The sequence below is a fragment of the Pezoporus occidentalis genome, unplaced genomic scaffold, assembly GCF_034315485.1.
Source record: "Pezoporus occidentalis ecotype Australia unplaced genomic scaffold, CSIRO_AGI_Poc_V1 ctg121, whole genome shotgun sequence".
Taxonomy (NCBI): domain Eukaryota; kingdom Metazoa; phylum Chordata; class Aves; order Psittaciformes; family Psittacidae; genus Pezoporus; species Pezoporus occidentalis.
Genome location: NW_026913006.1, coordinates 3,668,584 through 3,685,299, shown reverse-complemented (window position 1 = coordinate 3,685,299; position 16,716 = coordinate 3,668,584). Strand labels below are relative to the sequence as shown.

The 16,716-nt window shown below is 36.2% G+C and overlaps 1 protein-coding gene across 5 annotated transcripts in view; it reads right to left on the bottom strand.

Annotated features, from left to right (window-relative positions):
* The window catches only part of LOC134157869 (leucine-rich repeat-containing protein 4C), a 536,647-nt gene that overhangs the window by 249,863 nt on the left and 270,068 nt on the right, over positions 1–16,716 (bottom strand). For 4 of the 5 annotated variants that reach the window (XR_009962502.1, XR_009962501.1, XM_062607292.1 and 1 more), the window contains exon 2: positions 96–229. The gene's annotated coding sequence lies outside the window, so the exon portion shown is untranslated. Of the gene's footprint in view, positions 1–95; positions 230–2,382; positions 2,400–16,716 lie in introns of those variants that run through there. The other variant, XM_062607293.1, reaches the window with a different exon arrangement.

Sequence of the window (16,716 nt, the reverse complement as noted above, 5' to 3'; positions counted from 1 at the left end):
CCAAGGATAAAGTCTGGAAAGTACGAAACAGCAGTACTTAGTAGACGCACAATATTAATGAATGAAAAATGGAAGGAAAGTTATTTTCAGTTTACCTGTCTTCAGTAATTCATGGTACAGCTGTCCTTCATGCCAAGGTGTAGCGTATTTATCTTCTCAAACAATATGTTGTATCTTAGTATATTTCCATATTAACAACCTCCATTGCACAATCCTTTTTTCTGGCAACCTGTTTCATGGGGGGAAAAAACATAGCATCTTATGGTGTGCTGTGTATCAGACACAGTGACAGAGCTTATAATGTGCTTTACATGTAACATATTCAGAAATCTCATGGTTACTTATGAAACAGAGAGATCTCTGAACCACATACATACAATTTAATAGGCAGATCATCTAAAACACATTAAAACATAGGAAATAAAAGAATTCATCTGGTTCTCACTAGAGGTTATACTCTGTTCTGCTTATTTTCATCAACAATAATTTCAATAATAATGTGGAACTTATTCTTGAGACACCACAGCGTGGGTAGTCTGTATTATAGGCATTACCCTATTTACTAGGTAAAATATTCACATGCTGTTGTGCCAATTCACACGATGACTCAATGACACAGAAAAATCAGCAGCAGCTTCTGAACAGCATGCAGTGAAATGCAGCTAGTTATTTTGTTGTGAGGTAGAGGGGTTTTAGCATTTTATAGAACCATACATTCAACAATGCCAAATGTAGAGCTCCATCCTGACATTTAAAAGCCAGGTATCCCTATAACATACATAAATCTTCCCTTCTAGCCGCAGATCTGAACAATACTTCTTTTTATCCCCCAGGACAACCTTTTCATCAATCTGCTTCCAGATTTATAGATGCGTGACAATTGTAAATGTTTACTTATATATTTTATTCACCTGAAACTACTTCATGTTATTCCTCTGAAGAACACCAAAATTCTCAGACAGGTGTGTACTATGCTAACGTACATTAATTTTGTATAGGATGCAGCCGTTTTAAGAGCTGGAAATGTAATTTCTCTTTTGAAGTAAAAAACATCTGGTAGTAAATATAAAGGTGATCCCTAATTAATCAACAGATCACAGACATACAGTATCTGACAAGTTCATGTCAAAACCCAAATCTTCCAGAGAAAATATGGTTAGTATAAGTCACTTGAATTCTTCTATGCTCAAAGGAAATGTGCGAAGGAAAACCCAGGGAGAAAAAGCCGGTAATATCTAACAATCCTTTATAGCTAATACTGAGCTTAATTTTGAGCTACTGTAATATTTGCAGTTGCACCTTGAATTTCAGAAACTACAAGAGTGCACATCACTAGCCGCAGTGTTCATCACATTTCATCAGTTATATAGAATACTTCTGAATAACTGAAAATTATGTAGCAAGTTAATAGACAGTATGGAAATAGAATCATAGAATCATAGTATCCCATGGAACCTTCCGAAGTAGGTTCCTGAAGAGGCCGAAGTCTGCTCTTTTGAAGTCCAGGGCAGTGAGCTTGCTGCACGCTCTTCTCACTGTCCTGAGGATCTCAAATTCGAGCATCTCATGATCGCTGCATCCAAGGCTGTCCTGGAGCATCACATTTCCAACGAGCCCTTCCCTGCTGGTGAGCACGAGGTCAAGCATGGCACCTCTCCTTGTTGGCTCCTCTATTACTTACAGAAGGAAATTGTCTTCTACACAATTGAGGAACCTCCTGGATTGCTTGTGCCAGGCCGTACTGTCCTTCCAACAGATGTCAGGGTGGTTGAACCCACCTATGAGAACAAGGGCCTGCAAGCGTGAGGCTTTTCCTATCTGTCTATAGAGTGCTTCATCCACAGGTTCTCCTTGATCAGGTGGTCTGTAACAGATCCCCACAGTAATGTCTCCCATAGCTATATTCCCTTTAACCCTGACCCACAAACTCACTGTTGACCGCTCACCTGTCCCCAGACAGAGTTCCATACTCTCCAGCCTATCCCTAACATAAAGGGCAACTCCCCCTCCCTGCCCGCCAGGCCTGTCCTTCCTAAAGAGCCTGTAACCTTCCATTCCAATACTCCAGTCATAGGAGCCACCCTACCATGTTTCTGTGATGCCTATTATATACAAGGACTGCTTTGATCATATCACTCATGTTTTCTCCGACCAGTAATTTTTTTATCCCGAAGATGTATCATCACTTGGGCTTTTTTTTTATTGATTTTATTGTGATCTAGTGGATTTATTAATTAACTGTAATTAAATTACTCTATTGTCAGCTTCTTATCTCTGCTGACTGCTTTCTATGTATAGAAGAAAAAAAAACTACCTTCAGGATCTAGAAAATCAATAAACCATTACTTAAAATTTAACCCGATAGATCTAATAGATTCTTACCCATCAGAAAGAATTTCCACTTGGGCATGTACATTAATAATATATTGTTAGGTAAACTATGGAATATAAATGTAGACATAGAAACATATTTAATCTCATTAAAGTATACTGATATAATATATTTTATCTATATATTATATAGATATATAATTATAAAATTGTTATAATAATATTATATATTGCAATATATTATATACTACAATATAATATAAATATTATATCTATACATGTATCTAGAGACTATAATATGAAAGTAAAAATGTTATTCTTAAAGGAGGAAAAAACCTTTCTACAGAGACCTACACCACTGATATATTATTCATCACCCATAACAAATGAGAATAATTAGGGAACCAAAATAGACCCTAGAGACAAAAATGTATCAGACACATTCACAGTCACATATTATACCACAGTTTAACTTATTATTACATAAGGGAAAATTATAGAGACTTTCAGTCTTCCAAAACTTCCCAGGATCATTCCAAGAACTTCCATCTAGAAAGTTATTTTAATTGTGCTGCATGAAGATCAGAATTTGGCCTAATGTTACCATGAAAACATCAAGAGCCACTCTGACAAAGGAGAACAGGAGGTACGCTTCATCTTACAATAATGTTTTACTAAATTATAAATGAACCTCCAATGTTTTACCTGTTAATAGTATTTTATCATTCACAAGGATGTTATGAACTACCTCAGGCAGCAGTACAGGAATGGATCAGATGGCATCCCAGTCTCCAAACCAGATCACATTCCTCTTTGCTCAAATACAGTAAATATTATTCCATAATTTCAGAAATAACTGCCATTTAGTACTGTTATTGCTTCAATTGAAAATTTCTTAATCAGTCCTGTTTTTAATATATCATAGGATTAAACACTACTTAATAATAATACATCTTTACCAGTACAATAATTCCTGAAAGTTAGTTGAGGTATTTCAACACCACAGAGCTCACACTCAACATTTGTACTGTATATACTGGTTACTATCACCATTCAATTCCTGTTCTACTTTCAAACACTGTTCAGGTGAAGTACTGTGCAACGGTTACTGGTGAGCCTGTGACTCTTGATTTCTGTGGTTCAGTTTCTAATTCAGCCATACATTTAAAATGGGTCACAAGTGTGGTAATGGCTGTTATACATAGAAATGCATCGAGTGTATGGATTTTATCTTTCAGTTTATGATTTTAATCTATAAAATGGTAATAGTAATTCATAATCTACTTATCTTTATCTTTTTACATGTATACAATAGACAGAACTATTTCTACAATGCCTTTAACAGTGATAACCTGATACTGATGTTCTCATAGTAAAATAATAGCAACAGTAATCTTTTAATAGTTAAACAAGTATAACATTATAACTATAACTGAGGAACTGCCTGGAGTATAAATACAATTACATATGTGATTACATATGTAATTTTCATTCTATATTTGGGAATCACTGACAGAACCTCCTTCCTCTCCACCTTCAACCTCCCTTGTTTGACCACCCAAACAGTAAGTTTTCTCCTTATGTTTAAATGGAATTTTCTGTATTTCAGTTTCTGCCTATGCCCTTTTGTGTTCCCTGAAGCCAAGTTTCAAAGACATCTATGATATTTTGAGGATGTGCGATTAAAGTAGCATTTAGTTTTTTTCTCATACTCCCCCTAATGTCATGGAATATTATTTTGTGGTCATATTCCTATAATACAACAGCCACTAAAGAAAAGATTCATCATTCATCCACGACCAGAAAATATTTTCATACTAAAACACCTACTGCATCCTGCTGTATTTCAACAACCTGTTGGTGACTCAAAACTTGAAATTAACTTTTTGATCCTTTAATTTTGAATTTCATTCTGGTAGTTTGACAGGACGTATCACTACATACTATTCTACTTAATAAATGCTGTGTCTCAGTCTGATGAACTCATCTTCCCACTGTTGCTACAGCAAAGACTACATGATTAAGGACAAATGCTCTCATCCATCACTATGTTGTATTTAAATAAAATCTTACTTTCAGAGTCCTGATCATCCCCCTTGGAAATAACAAGGTTAAATTATTTCATATGACAAACTTTTACAGGCAAATTAGAAAACCCCCATAGCACTACTGTTCCCCGATGAGAGGTGAAAGACTGAATTATTTGGCTTTTCCTTGCCCTCGCATAATGCTATGTATATGTCTATTTACTAGTGAAACCAAATGTATTCTGCAAGCTCATGTAGTTATCCTAAACTACATAAATTTTCAGCACCTTGAGCCGGGCAATTTCCTTATTATAAGATGGTTCCATGCTGAAAAGACTCCTAGATGGATTAGGTCAAAGTACCACATTTTAGGAATCTCAGTGGGACTTATAATTGCAATATTTATGGAAATCACTCCATCATTCCTACTAAGCCAATAAATCATGCAAGTTGTTGGCATAGTCACAGTTGCAGAACATGACATGAAATGTTCACACTTATTTCTCTTGCTTATCCCGAGGGGGAAAAGAAAGATTAAAATGTTTCCTATACCATAATTTTGACATGGAATTCTAGTACACTCATTGAAGCAAGTTCACTCAGCAATAACTATAAGATTCTTTTAAAGCATTTTAAGTTAAGATTACTTTTTTCTTTCTTGAATAATGTTCATGTACTCACACAAAAATAATGTTTTTCTTGCATGAAACACTATATAGCTTTAGACGTATAATTTCCAGACATGTAAAACCGAGACAGGTTGATAAACCATTTCTTTACCAGTGCATAGACTATAGGCCAAAATTTAGAGACTGTCATTGCTTTAAACTACCAAATTTCTTTTGAGAGGATAAAGGTGTAGTTCTCTGTTCTCAATGATCATTTAATTTCCCTCCTGATAAAATCTTGGCTACTACTCTATTCTTAACAAAATAAAAAATTTTTTCAACACAATGTAGTCAACTGTCATTGCTATGAACATTAATACATGTCTTACGCAGATATAAAAGGTTACATATTGCAAAGCAGAGTGAAAATTGCTATATTTAATTATGGGAATGTCTTATTACAGCCCAGGCTGTGTTTGCTTCCAAAAGACAACAGTAGCAGGAAACCCTCCCCCTCATCCTCACAAGCTGCATGGTCCAAACAAATGGGATCGAGCACCACCAGCTAAGTCTGAGTGCCCTCTCCCAGGCACAGAAGTTTTCCTCAGAGGAAATCCTTCTTGCTTCATGTTCAAATCTGTTCATTCAACTCCTAATTGTAACAGAAATAGCTTGAGATGCCATGGTTTTGAGACAGACTTGGAAACAGGACAGGGCAGTGAAACCTTTTACTAGTTATAAAGCTTTAAAGTAGTATTTTTTCCATATACAGTTTGCATGAAATTTCAGTGTAAAGACTACTGCTATTCTAACCCTCTGTGTGAACATTCCTAACTTTAACACTGCATTACATTGATTCAAGTAATTTTTATACAGCTTGAACAAAATTAAAAAATGACACTTATTCTGAAATATGAATGTCTACACTGGAGCCTATACTGAAAGAAATGAAGATATAAGTCATTACTGGGATTTAGGACAGATTTATTCTGGACCTAAGTTATCTTCATATACTCTGTAACAGATGCTATTCACTTAAGAAAGGCAAGATAGATGATTTCCCTTACCAAAAAGAGCAAAAGCAACTTCGGGACACAGTGATAAAACATATTATAACTAATTTTATATATACAGAAATAGAAACTATTTGCCACACTGCAATCGCCAAATTCAAATTATTTTAGTTATCAAGACAAGACAATATTTAGCTCTAATCAGAATTCATTAAAGGTGGTTAAACAAGAAAGTTGTATTTATGTGCATTTATATGTCTTAAAAAATAAGCTTCATACTTATTCATTAACAATTGAATAAGCTAAGTCACAAAAGTTTTCTGCATACTTATAATTCACAAACATCTAAACATCTTAGTCCATACCTAATTCATGTAAGAAAAAATTATGCTATTATCATAACTATATGGATATGGGTAAATGCAATTTAAATAAATAACAGTCTACAATCAGATTATCCTGAGCTTTTATGAGCTGCTATTATAGCTTACAAATGTCTCAGAAACAAAATTTTGTAAGAATAAAGCAAAAAAAAACAGCACAGAAACCGTAACTACTACAGCAGTTTTATATAGGAAAGTTGAAAGATTCTGTCATTCCTTCATCCTTGAGTTTCCCCACAGGTTGATGTTTCCATGATGCAGAGGAGCTAAGGATTACACACAACTGACTTTGGAAAATTGAACCTGGGAAAAAGATCCGTATACAGTGAATGGATCCTTGAAGCAGTCAGCAGAAAATGAACACACACTGACCAATGAGTGGAATAATGGCTTTGCTGATAATCTCAGTGAAGTTTAGCCTCTGTGGCTAAGGGAGTTGAGAGAGAAAAAGATGGAGATGATGAAAATAATCTTCTTCTCACATCTGTTCTCTGCTTTACACAATCATCCCCCTCCAGTTACATACATGGCAAGATCAAAGGTGGTACATCACTTGTAATAACAGTAGTTTCTGTGCCCTTGTGGCCACAGACAACATGAAAACAGTTTGTCTATCAGAAAAAAATGTTTCTACCTTGTCAAATGGTACTAGAGTTTATTTTAATAATTAATATTGTTACACCCCTCTTCACTTCTTACTTAAATTAAGATGAAGTTAGCAAATCCACAGCAGACTTATGGTCCCAATTTATCCTTGCAAATATTGTCAGGTCCCATGAGTATCATCTAACTACCAATACACCAATTGCACATCACTTTTCTAAATACATACACTGCACAAGAAGAAAAACAAAGTAACAATAAATCACTGTTTGGGATAGATGCAAAGCAACAGCAAGAAAGTATTACAAACAAACCCAGAGACTAGGCGGAATAAAAGGCAAAGATTACTCTTTCCCTGTTTAAGTAAACTTATAGTAGCCTTAATAGAGTAACCTTGATAGGGCATTAGAAATTAAATCGTTTTGAAATACAGTGACTCTGATAGAAAAAAAAAGCAACATATTTTTGGTTTTCCAGTCATACCAATTAGTACTGCAGTGACATGATCTTTATAACACTGCACCAATGAAAAAACATGTATGGAGAGGTGTTTACTACACTGGAAAGCAAGACAGCCCTGTAGAGGGATAAAAGTCTTAACTATACACTGCTTCTTTGTATACAGTCCATTAATCAGGACTGCAGATGTCAGGAATATTCAGTGGTGAAGTGGCTGGACCATACAGCCTGGATATCCATACAAGGAGCATTCCCCTGTGATGCCAAGAAAGAGATCATTCCCCCATCTGGTTTCATTCTTCATAGGAATTTAAGTAGATTCAGCTGGAAAACAAGAACTTGCTTTTGTACTAATTATTACAATTTCTGGCTTCAATATAGCAAAAAACAAGGTGTCTGAAAAACAGGAAGGAAGATCAAAATTTTTATGTAAACTATTAGTGCAGGCATATATATATATATTTGATTATAAGTGAATAAATGCAAAAGTTACTGGAAAGAAAATGGAACAATGCTCCCAAGAGCTGTAGATCTGTGAATTTGCAGAAAAAAAAAAAAAAAAAAGAAAAACAATCAAAGATACATGAAAAATGTAATACAATGTAGTTTGACTGAAGGAACAGTATCCATCCCTTATTTTTAATAAGGAAACATCTGGGTTTTTCCTTGTGTATAGAGTCTATTTTACCTGCCTTCACTCAAGCACCTGAAAATGAAAAAAGAAATTGGATGACATTCAATGAACTATTCATTATATGCAAGGTCTTTCTCTCACTGACTTCAAAGGATTCCAGTTATAAAGTTAGATGTTATTAATAAAGTGTATATAGAAGGACTGAGGTAAAAAGTTTAATGCTACCAGGCTGTTACTGAATAAACAAGACAATGTAGCCATAATGTATCAGGTAGTATAACTCCACTTTTAATGCAACTGCATAAAACCTCATGTGGACTTCAACAGATGACCATTCATGTGCAAGGAACATTAATTTAAACTGTAGAAGATAACAGGATCATCAAAAGAACAGAATTTAAGCTTATAAGAGGAAATGGAAGGTGCTTAGCTCATTTACCCTAGCAAATGAAGATGAAGATATGATTAGAGTCTATAAACATATTGATTAGTTAAAAGTAGAGAGATATAGGGAACTTTTAACATAAAGTGTCACAAAATCAAATGTGCATATCCTAATGCATTTAATCATAAAAACAGAAGAAGACTTCTGAACATTAAAATGGTGAACTGTCTATAATAACCCTACACTAAGAGAAGCAGGCACAACTATCCTTTCAAATCTACAGTCCATGAAATTCAGAGATATTTGTTTCTTAAGATCTTAAGACAGGCTAAATTGTTTTTAAGAAAGGGAATACATGCAGTGGTCTCACAGAAGAAAGTGTCAATAAAGGGTATTGCAGCAACAATAAATTCATAGTTTTACCCGGGTTTAATCTCTGGTCAGTTGTATTCTCACATGAGGTAAGATTTATCTTGACATACAATGCTCAGAGTGTTACTCTTCATGGGTAATACAGAGAAATACTAATTTTTTTAGTTTTAAAATTAGTAACATAAGCCACTTCACAAAATTCTCTGCGTGTTCTATTATGATGCACACAGAGTTACCCTTAAAGTACACTACTCACTTTCGAAATCAAGAATCTTTCTGACACTTGTTTCCCCTTCAGAAGCAAACCAGTCAAAAAACATTAGCCCTTCAGGCACATTAAAACATAAATTGACTCAAACCAACCTGAAATACATGCAGAAATGGAGTTCTACAATTATTCCTACTTTTACGGTTATTTACTGCAGTGTATCCTACTACTAGGCATTCATCACCCCTGGCTTCACTGAATGAGTATAAATAGATCAAAGATATGCGCACACACAGAGTGGGTGTCAGTGTTCCAAGGACGTGACCTACTCAAGCAAGTCCAGAGGAGGCCACAGAGGTTCTGTGAGGGCTGGAGAAGGTCTGCTCTGGAGACAGGCTGAGAGAGCTGGACTGGTTCAGTCTGGAGAAGTGAAGGATCCGGGGAGAACTTAGAGCAGCTTCCAGTACCTGAAGGGCTACAAGAAACCTGGAGAGGGGCTTTGGACAAGGGCCTGTAGGACAGGATGAAAGGGAATGACTTTAACCTGATAGAGGGGAGATTGAGATGAGATCTTTGGCAGAAGTTCTTCCCTGTGAAGGTGCTGAGGCACTGCCACAGGTCGTTCAGAGAAGCTGTGTCTGCCCCATCCCTGGCAGTGTTCAAGGCTGGGCTGGACAGATCTTGTAGCAACTTGGTCTAGTGGAAGGTTGAAACTAGATGAGCTTTAATGTCCCTTCCAACCCAAGGCATCCTGTGATTCTATTATTTTCTTTTACTCATAAACAGTGGAAGTTGAAGACAAACATATTCTTACTAGATTTTTCATTCACTAAGATTTTGTTTTCTATTTTCTTCTGAGAGTTTCAAAACAGCTAAGCTACATAAGTAATTCCAACACATAGCAAAAACATGGGTATTAACAGTTTCCAAATTGAATAAGGCAGGAAACAGAAGGGGTTTTCATAACATATTCAGACCTACATTACAAATTTGGTGAACACCAAATACAGACATGCCACAGTGTCAGCATTTAAAGATGGCACTTAATGGTCTAGCCAGCTAAATATTCCTGGTCAGATAAGATTATGAAAGCCAAACTAGTAATTTCTCAGAGACAACATGGAGACAGAAACAAGGGTGCCATTTCCCATCCTCACAATAGAAGTATTTTATGTTCCATCTCACGGCTTCACTTTATGGTCCTTGCAAAAGTAAATACCTATCTCTCTCTGAATCCCCAAAGGAAACAGCACTTTCGATTTATAAAATTGCATAGCATTTTCAGTACATTTCCTTATTCTTATGTGTGCACTCTATGTGCTTTCATTTCCCTGCTGCTCATCAAGCTTTTCCATATTTTCATTATCTGTCTACCACAATATCCAGGTGCCTTTTTCTTGACTGGTTTCAGTGTACTTGGACAATGCATAACAGTGTATTCTGCTCCCTTTCATGGTCAATGTGAGTAGTGATTTTAATGAATGGAAATTAAAATTTTAGTGGTATGTAATTATGGTTGATATATGTATCACTTCACTGGCTTTTCATTCAGATCATCACCAAGTGAGCCAAACATCAGGTTTAAAATTGCTGGCTGAATAAAAGGTCATAATCCAATCCAAAGAGTATGAAGAGTTCATAGACACAGCTGCATTCCTCCAGTGTGATAATGTGTAAAATTTAACCAACATATTGCCAAGTGTATTAATGAACCTTTTACTAAATTACTTCCAGCTTATTTTTTCTTGTTGATCCAATTGCTGCTTGAGATAAATGGGAGGATATCTGAAATGACAATCACACACTCTTGTTATATTTTCTTTGTTGTTTTTTTTTAATACAAAGATAATGAGTAACATTTAAAGTGTTATTTCCCAAGTTTCAGTCATTGCTTTTACATACCTAGAAATATCACTACAAAATGACACATAGACAAAAAACTATAACAAGTGCACCTCCAGTATCACACTTAAACCCTAAGGCTAGATCTAATCCATTATCTATTTACTACACATATTCTTATGTATCACAGAATGACTCACAGAGCTAAAATAATAATTGTAAAAATATCTGAATTTCATGCTGGATTGACAGCCACAGAGATTTAAGTTTTCCTTCATCTACAGCAGAAAAAGTATAAGTAGCTGTAGCACAAGTTCTTTCTCACCACGAGCCACTTGGAAAGACAATTGTTAAAAGACTTATCAGCTTTACAGGATGATACCTAAAGCCTTGAGTCATCTATGGTCTCTTTCACAAGGTTGATAAACTGACTTTCAAACACATTAATGGCAACTTGAAAACTTAAACCTGTGCAAAGAGGAGAGGCAAGTCCTTGTTGTACTCAACTGGGGCACCTCGGATTCTGGGAACCTAAATTAACAGTCATCTTGGGGAAAAAAAATAAAATCCTTTGTTTCTCAACTGAAATCACAAAACAAAGTCAGTCAAGTAATTCCTGCTAGGCACTTAAGACTCCAAAAAATGAGGCGAGCATAATGTGTGGAGACCTCAGAGCAGCCTTCCAGTATCTGAAGGGGCCTACAAGGATAACGGAGAAGGACTTTTCATCAGGGCTGTAGTGATAGGACAAGGGGTGATGGGTTTAAACTAAAACAGGGGAAGTTCAGGTTAGAGATAAGGAATTAATTCTTTCCTGTCAGGGTGGTGAGACACTGGCACAGGTTGCCCAGAGAAGCTGTGTCTGCCCCATCCCTGGCAGTGTTCAAGGCCAGAGTGGATAGTGCTTGGAGCAACCTGGTGTAGTGGAAAATGACTGTGCCTGCGGCAGAGGGTTGGAGCTAGATAAACTTCAGAGTCCTTTCCAACCCATGCCAGGCTGCAATTCTATGACTGTGGACAGCATATTGCAAGAAAAATAAACTGATTATATACATTTTGTAATGAAGGGGAAGAAGACTTTAACATCAGCATATATATTTTGTCAGTGTTAGCTGATACCAGTTAGTTGAACTGATCGCCTATACTGCTTATTTAACATGCGGGCAATTGCTTACTCACTGTTGAGTGAATATGAGACTGTGGTTCAAAACATTAGTGAGGATGCCTGTGAGATCAAAAGTAGCGTAAGAAATAATAGTAGTGAAAGCAAGTTCAAGCCCAGCTTCTCATCAATCAGCTAATATAGCAAAGACTCAGAAGCTTTCTGTAACTTCACCAATACAGACTGAAGCTTCCTCTCTCTTTTATAACTGTACTAAAGTCAAAATACCATTCAGTTAGGCAGATTATCTGTTATCACTATGTTAAAATTGTGGACAAAATTATATCTTAATGAAAATAAATATCTCAAAACCTGGAGGTGCATCACTACTAAAATCTCCCTAGGTAAAATGCTGCCATATTCATCTATTTCAAAATGAGACTTTCATAAGTATAATTATTTCAAAAAAATACACCTATATAAGTGCAAAAGATATATGGCATCACCCTTCTGTGAAAAGGTCTAATCAAGTTTAAACTTGCCCTTGTGGTAAATGTGAAAATATTTAATTATAATCCAAGTGATATAAATTGAATAGCTTCTATTTCAAGGACTCACTTGCATGGTGCTAAGATACTCATTAAATTCAATTAGTAGCAATATTTGCTGTCATGCTTCCTTTCTGAACCACAGTATTTATAATAAATTTCTTTGATTATGTCCCCATAGGCATTATTAATACCACATACCATATAAAAGAAAAACATAGAATAATCATAGAAACACAACCTGGTTTGGGTTGAAAGGGACCTTGAAGTTCATGAAGTTCCAACTCTCTGCCACAAGGACACCCTCAACTAGACCAGGTTGCTCCAAGCTCCATCCAACCTGGCCTTGAACACTAGCAGGGATGGGACAGCCACAGCTTCTCTGTGCAACCTGTGCCAGGGCCTCAACACCCTCACAGAGAAGAACTTCCTTATTATTTTCTTTCTTTCTTAATGCTGGTTTTAGATACTCAGTCTCAAAAAAAAAAAAAAACAACAACAACAAAAAACCACCACAAACCAAATCACACAAAAAAAACAAAACCCAAAACCAAACCTCAAAACCATTAATGGAAACACTATAATGTCTTAAGCAGATACAAAACAAAAGTACTTCATGATAAAAAGTAAAAATATACACTAATTAAAAAAAAACACAAACCACCAAAATAGCCTGTCAACAGATATATGAATGCCAACAATCATATGTAGGAACAGAGAATTTTCCTACACAACAAAATTTGAATTTATATCATTTTGCTGGCAAAAGCTCACATTTTTATGGTGACCACTGTACAGAAATGGGTTTCATTTAACATTAAAGCATTTTAGCAACCTATGTTCATCGTGCATTAAATCAAACCTTAAACTAGACTTGTATACCTCATACCAAAATCCTTTCAGTTTTCCTGTAACAATGATGTCCATATAAGCCTATTACTATAATGCTCACATGCCTACATACAATATGGTTTTACATGTAAAGTTTGCCTCACACTGGCAGAAAAGCCTGTGATGTCTTGTTCACTTCTGGCTGCTGAAGAACAGAAGCAGATTCTCTTTTCAGTGGTAGACTTCGAACCAGAAATTAAAAGGGACATGCAAACCGAGTATCATTAACTCCCCTAATTCTGCTTTGTGTTTGCATTTAAAGATACACTTGAATTAACATTATATGTGGATGCTTAGCTTGTTGAGGTCAGAGATCTGACAATGATCAAGATTTTTGTAGATAGTTTACTTAATGGCACCTTGAAATTGCAAGGTGGCAGTGCAACATCATTCCTTATGTGACTAGATGCCAAAACCAGCTGAGTGCCTCTGTGATTGTGCTTAAAGAGTGTCCACAGAAACGCATTATGGTAGTGGGAAATGCACCATGGGTAGTCTTGCACTTTTGTCTGTCTTCTGAGATTGTTGCTTTCTCTTCCCCAACTACATAAAAGAGCCCATAGTTCTTTATGCATTACTGATGGAAAGAATTCTTAACAGACTACATCAGTATCTGGAATTAAAATCAACTGCATTTGTATTCCATACCACAGCACGTCATGCCCGGGGTGGGGGGTAACTGGGAGTTACCCCGGAAGGGCACGGGCTTCCAGGTGGGAATCGTTTCTTGGCCGGTGGTATTGTATTCTCTTCCCTTGTTATTTTCTCTTATCGTTGTTGTCGTTGGTAGTAGCGGTGGCGATTTGTGTTGTACATTGGTTGCTGGACTGTTCTTGTCTCAACCCGTGGGAGTTGCACACTTTTGATCCTCCTCCCCGTTCCTCCCGGAGCGGGGAAGGGGAGAGCCTGGGAGGGCGGGGTGGGGGCCTCGATTGCTCTCAGCCCGGCACCACTCACTGGGAGTGAGTGAACAAGCTGTCTGGCTAGGGTTTAAACCACGACAAAAGTGAGTGTCCGTATTCTGCATGCTGTTCTTCACTTTCACAGAAGCTAACAAAAGACACTATGAAAATTCTAATATGAATCACTTCTTTGGACAAAACACACAGGCTATTTAAAAGGTCAGTAATTCTCTTCTGTTATCAGAAGAGAAAGGCTTGCAACTTTCTTCTGTACAATATTTTTTAAATTGTGAGAAAATCATCACAGTCTTAACAGGGCAGAAGACAAAGGGCTGAGGAGAAGCACATCATTCCAGTGCTGTATCCTAGCACTGAAATGGATTGCTGCCAACTGTAAACATACTTAATTCATGTCTTGTTATAAGAGAAAATGAAGGCCAGTTGTACGATACTGCCACAGTTTGTATGGTACCGTATAATGTATTTATAGTGCTGTCATATTCAGAAAAGAGATAACAGAAAATATGACATTTAATGCGTTTGTTCCCTTCCCATCTTCAGAGATCTATCTCAACCCTTTTTAACAATAACGTCCTGCTCCTTTGAACTTTGCATAGCAAATATTACTATTGGAGAGTAAAGTATGCTGTGCCAAACTTCCTCTTGTGAAATCATCCGCATTACCATCAGCTCAGTTGTTGAAAGCAGTTCTGAAAGCAGAATCTTGGGACGGGGGCTGGCAGAGAACAGCGAACATTAGGAAAACAATGTGATAACTCTTACTGAACGCAGCTGGTGAAACAGTTCATCTAGTTCCAAGCCTCTGCCCAGGGGTGCCTCACACTAGATAATGTCACCCAAGGCTTTATTCAACCTGGCCTTGAAAACTGCCAGGGATGTAGCATTAACCACTTCTTTGGGCAACCTGTTCCATTGCCTCACCACCCTCAGTATGTCTAACAATATTTTAGATACTCCAGCTAGCTAGTAAGCATCTCCGTTTTTTCCGAACTTGAAACTATAACCTAAATTAATGATATAACAAAATCTTCACAAGAGTTGGACCAATTCTACAAATGACAGAAATATACCCAATTCATTTAAGTGGCTCTCTGTCACCATTTGAAGTCAATATACAGAAAAAAAACAGACACAAACAACAAAAAGCACCAAACAATGAAAAAATACCACACACAAACAAACACTAATCATTTGTATTGTCTGCGGCTAACAACTACTGGCCATGACTACAAGCATTCTTATTGCTATTCAAGGAATTAATGTTTTTTGCGCTGGAAGTTTCAGCTTTTATTAAATATAACAAACAAAAAATAGCAGCATTCCCAATTATATGATTGGATGTCACAGAAATGACAACTAAAATAAATATTCTAAAACTTAGTACTTTCAGAGACCCACACAATGCAGAATGATCTGAAAATTCCCTAAAAGAAGTTTCACCGAAATCAGTGATCCGTATTTTTCAGCCTATATAAATCATTTGGCATTCAGAAGTTGGAAACTACAACTCTAGCTCCTTTCTGTCAGGTTCCAAGTATTTCCTGTAATTCTGCTCTAGGAATAATAATTACGTTACCATATATAACATATATTTAACATATAAATCAAAATACTCCATCAGTCAAAAGAAGAGGTTGCTTCTTATGCGTATAATACTGGACAAAAATGCTCCATAAGGAAATATCTGTACTCTAGGGATTTAGTTATTCGAGTGATTTAGATATACATGCCCTAAAGAAAAGCCATTTCACCACCAAAAAAAAAAAAGCTTAATCTTGACAGGAACTTAGATTATCAAAAGCCAGTAAAATAGTTGGGACTTCTTGGAAGATCAGCGATTTTCAGGATCAGAACATCCTGATTAATTTTCTAATATTCTTTTTCATTAATGTGGAAAAAAGCATTCCTTAATAAAACATCATGAACACGTTTATGTGAGCTAAAGCAACATGATGCTTTCCCATTATCAGAATTATTTAATTCAACCAGGATTAATTTTAATTTCACGCTTTAACCTTGAGACTTGCAGTACTTTGCTGGCCAGAGAAACTATTTAAGAAAATGAGATTCTGTTCAGCTTTGTTGCCTATTCTTCAAGACAGAAGTTTGTCCTATTTGTCACTTCTTGATGAGGGCCTCCAAAATTGACTTTTATAGTAATCAGAAATTTACGAGTTAAAAATATATGTAAAACTGATTAATGAGAACATGGAATTTCACTAAAAAGTAGTAGTCAAATAAATAATCAAGAAAAAGTATTGGAGTAGTAGTTGGTATAATTAGCAGAAATGCAACCACATTAATAGAAGAGAAACTTAGATAGCATATGACATAAGGTTATGGTGGAGTGGCAAAGGTTTCCTAAATAGGAGGAAAGAATACACTCA